This window comes from Mycetomoellerius zeteki, unplaced genomic scaffold (genome assembly GCF_001594055.1).
Source record: "Mycetomoellerius zeteki isolate Tzet28-1 unplaced genomic scaffold, Tzet1.0 scaffold564, whole genome shotgun sequence".
Taxonomy (NCBI): domain Eukaryota; kingdom Metazoa; phylum Arthropoda; class Insecta; order Hymenoptera; family Formicidae; genus Mycetomoellerius; species Mycetomoellerius zeteki.
In genome coordinates, this window is record NW_017257571.1 from 229114 (window position 1) to 233931 (window position 4818).

Below are 4818 nucleotides of genomic sequence, written 5' to 3' on the forward strand. Positions count from 1 at the left end.
CAGCCAATCTTTTTTTTCAGTGCAGAGAGAGAGAGATAACAAGTTACTTTTTTTAAAATAAATAACGCGTAATGGCAGTGAGTACTTTTCAAAAGTGACTTTCTCAATCTTAAGTTTAGTTAGTTATCGTTACCATCATAAAAATTGCAACATCATTACTAAAACGTTATTATAAAAAGTAACGGTAAAAGTAACGGCGTTACATACTTCTCATCCTTACGCTTCTGCCGTTGCTAATTATTATATATAGTATAATATATAGGGATCGATAAATTAAAGCATCAGAATATGGTAGGGAAGGTTCACAGAAATTTATTTCGAAGAGCAGAATTGTGTATTCATCAGGCTAGTCAATATTTTCAACAATTTATGAAATAGATAATCAAACTGCATGAAAATCCTGTTATATATTCTTAATTATCTAATACAATAAATACAATTATGTGAACAGAGATAGAACTCTACAGCGGGATCTATTAAGTCGAGGTTATATAAGTGTGCCCAGTGAATCTTTTTAAAAAAAGGTTTATAATCGGATTTGCTTATTTTTTAATCGATTAGAATCGCGCGAATTGACATTTTCTAGTTAGTTTAATAGATATACAGTGAGAGCAAAAAGTATTCATACAAGGAAATTTTTTATAAAAAAAGTCTTATTTGTAGAAAATAAACATTAATTAGCAATTTTATACAATGAGCAATTTTATGTTCTAACATAAATGGGCTTCGCATGTATTCCTGATTTTATACAATTATTATTACAATATTATTATTACAATTATTATTATTATTTCATTATTATTATTATTACATCATTATTATTATTATACAATTATTTTATACAATTAGCAATTTTATGTTCTAACATAAACAAATGAGCTTCGCATGTATTCCTGATTTTAGAAGCTAAATTTCTCGACTGTACGAATACTTTTTGAGCATCCAAACAATATAATTTTTAATTTTCGCTTATTTTTCAGATGATATATTTTCTATATTTAATACACATCTTTTTGGTACATATAATTTTAAGAAACATACAGTCTATCTTATTCTTTATGAATAAAGTGTTATAATTATTCAACAAGAAATGATCGTCAATTAAACGTCGAATCGACGTCAAATTAGTGTTGAAATCATCGTATCGATATCAATTCGACATCAGTTCAATGACTCATTTCTCGCTGGATAATATTTACTTTTTAAAAATATAGTTTCTTTAAAAAATATTTTCTCTGTGTGTGTATGAATACTTTTTGCACTCACTGTATATTAATCAAATGATTATTTAGTACAAGAATTATTAATTATTCGAATTTATTTCCAATAAAAAAATTCGAATTCGATTCGATTCAGATTTTAGAAATATCTGCATGTTTTTCCATTTGCAAAATCTTTTATAGATTGAGGGAAAAATACCGGAAGGAATAACATAATAAACATTATTAATCGATTATACGTCTTCCTTTCCTTTCTTTTTCTCACATTTCGCGAATTTACTGCAGTAGATACTAAAAAATTCCCGTTTTTTTTCTGCACGCGGAGAAGCCCGTGGAGTACACGTGGCGGCTGCAAAGTTCAACGACTCGAGCTTATGTCTGGTCTGCACGTATTCTCTTAGTCAGCACATCAGAGGTTGGACACGCGCAATTCTTTCTGCTCTCATATAACTCATTTTTTCTCTAGGACCAATTCTCCTCCTTTTTCTCAGCTCGCAGTCAAGATTATATTTCACAGACATGCGCGAATTTATGGACCCCGCACATGAACAACGAGCCTGCATCTGTTGACGTAAGGGGGAAGACGAACGAGATTATCGACGTATGAAAGGATTCAATATGTCCTTGAAGACGGACAAAAACGGGGAACTCATTGTCAAAATATCTCATGTAGATATTTTGACAATGAATTTTCCATTTTCGTCTGTTTTCATTTTCGTATTGCGTTACGGTTTTGGCTACCAAAAATTCATACATAATATTTATGCAGAAATAAATATTTACACTTCCTATCTATCAAAATTGTTAATATTTGAATAAGATTATCTACCATCGTATTTTTAAGATTTAAAAAATTCGTATTTTTTGCATTGAAACGCTTCAGAAATTATATCCGATAAAACAATTTTTTTGTTTCGGATTTAAGGATTAAATAATATATCCTGATGCAAGAGAGAGAGAGAGAGAGAGAGAGAGAGAGAGAGACAGAGAAAGATCACGATGTGGAAGAAAAATAAATATTTTACAAATATAAAAAAAATATTGGAATCTCATGAGATTGCAATCCCGTGTTTATAAAATAATTTAAGAATCTAGGTTTGCAATATAATTTTAAACTATAACGAATAATACTAAATATATGGAACTATAACATACACCACACAAGAACCATATTCTCGAAAAATATCTCATACAAAATACTGCAATATACAGGGTGGGTTTTATTTTAATCCGTCCACGCGAATATCTCGTCAGGTAAGCAAGATAGCGAAAAATGTTTCAGACCAAAGTTGTATGGTTTTGAGGGAAACATAAGGTTGTGTCATTAGTTTGACCTTGAACAGTTGCTTGAAGGTTACGTGAAGGTCACCTTCAATTTCTTAAATGGAAATCCCTATTTTTCATTAGATATTCTTGTAGCTTACCTCAAGAGCTTTCTAAAACACTATAATAAAATATTTTTTCATCAAGTACTTATTTAGTTATGATGCTTGAAAGTTACAGTACCTTCGGTATTTAACATTATCCAAGGTGTTCAATCGACAGCTAAAACCTCTTAAATTGTTTAGGACCATTAACTGGATCACATTTATCAAAATCAAGGCCATTGGAAGTTGTACATCTTATTTTACGTTAAAATGAATTTTTAGTATAAAAATGAAAATAAGTGGAACAACCTCCAATGGCCTTGATTTTGATAAATGTGATCCAGTTAATGGTCCTAAACAATTTAAGAGGTTTTAGCTGTCGATTGAACACCTTGGATAATGATAAATGCCGGAGGTACTGTAACTTTCGAACATCATAACTAAAAAAAGTACTTGATGAAAAACTATTTTATTATAGTTTTGGAAAGCTCTTGAGGTAAGCTACAAGAATATGCAATGAAAAATAAAGATTTCCATTTAAGAAATTGAAGATAACCTTCGCGTGACCTTCAAGCAACTATTCAAGGTCAAACTAATGATACCATCTTACGTTCCCCTCAAAGCCATACAATTTTGACCTGAAACATTTTTCGCTATTTTGCTTACCTAACGAGATATTCGCATGGACGGATTAAAATGACCCACCCTGTGTACTGTAATGTAATATATACTGTAAAAAATAAAATGTTAATTTTAACTTAAATACGTATAGTAGACTTTCTGAGACATCCAAAAATGTTAACATTAATATTTTTGTGTTAATTTACGTCTTTAAGTTAAAATTAACATTTTATTTTTTACAATGTACGTTACATATATTTTAGATTTCCTTAGTATTTTCGTACTTATACAATTTTTTCGAGAATAGGACCCCAAATGTATAAAATATGCCATTGCCGATGTACAAAAAAATGTAATTTGTTTCACATATTTGCTGATATCGTGTAACCTTGAAATTTTACGACTAATGAATTGAACATATGAATCGTTCTCTCCAAAGATAACAAAAATTACGGTTTCCCATCGAAAAACATGAAAAAGTTGATATTATATTTCAAAGCCTGTCGCAAATTTCGATGATTCATACTGGCTAGATTTAATATTTTCCGCGCGGAAAATACCGAAGCTCTCTCCTGTTGCATTTGCGTCATTCACGAGAGAAAACACGGGGGAGTGGAACACGAGCGAGCCCTCGACGTATCGCGGAACTCGACCTGCGCCGTGATCTCCTTGCCGTGTTCGATCTTTTCGAATACAAAACCGGCTTACGGAGGCGCGTGCAATTTCCGGTTGCGAGATAAAGAGAGAAAAAAAATGCGCGTGTCAAGCGACACGCTTATTCGATCGTGAAACGACACGTGGATGAAGATCGAGAATTCATGAACCGTACATCCTTCTTGAAAGGCTAAATATGTATATACGTAATAACAAAAATATCCATGTATAAATATAAAAATATACTTGTGTTTTGAAGTAGATTTGTTCTAACAATAAGTGGTTTTTTTACACGATTGAGAATCGCGTAAGTGGAGTCTACCAGTACAAAGAAAAATCGTAAAAGAAAAGCTGACGTATTATTACAAAAATATTTATTTTACAGATTTGCACAAAAACAGTAATAATAACAGTTTAGAAAAAAATACCGTATACGTAGGGATTATATTTAATACGTAAAAAAACCACATGTAAAAAGTATGTACCATATAATCAAAGGATAATAGACATATATGTATATATATCATATATATATATTATATATATATATTATATATATATATTATATATATATATTATATATATATATTATATATATATATTATATATATATATATATACTTACGGAGCAGTAGAAGAGAACTATCACTCAACGTCGTCGTTCCTCTCTCATTGATCTACACGCGCCGATGGTCGCAAATCGACTAAACCACGCCGGAGCAGTCGCCATGTTACTCCGGCCCGTGGTGCTGAGGGCACACCGTGTTGGTCACGCACGCGCGCGCTATATCTGTGAAGTACACGAGGCGAAGGCTCGAATTGACTTGGATGTGTTATATGGTTATATCACAATGACAAAAGGGACGACACGTGCGTCCTCAGTGTCCCCCACCATAACGACCCGCCGTCGCCGCCGCACCGCCCGCTCCGCCACCGCCGCTGCCACCTCCGTCGTC

The 4818-nt window shown here is 32.3% G+C and overlaps 1 protein-coding gene across 1 annotated transcript in view; it reads right to left on the reverse strand.

Annotated features, from left to right (window-relative positions):
* The window catches only part of LOC108727917 (Clock interacting protein circadian), a 15137-nt gene extending 10535 nt beyond the window's left edge, over nucleotides 1–4602 (reverse strand). The window contains exon 1 of the mRNA XM_018456219.1: nucleotides 4488–4602. The gene's annotated coding sequence lies outside the window, so the exon portion shown is untranslated. The remainder of the gene's footprint in view (nucleotides 1–4487) is intronic.
* Between the last annotated feature and the right edge of the window lie 216 nt (nucleotides 4603–4818).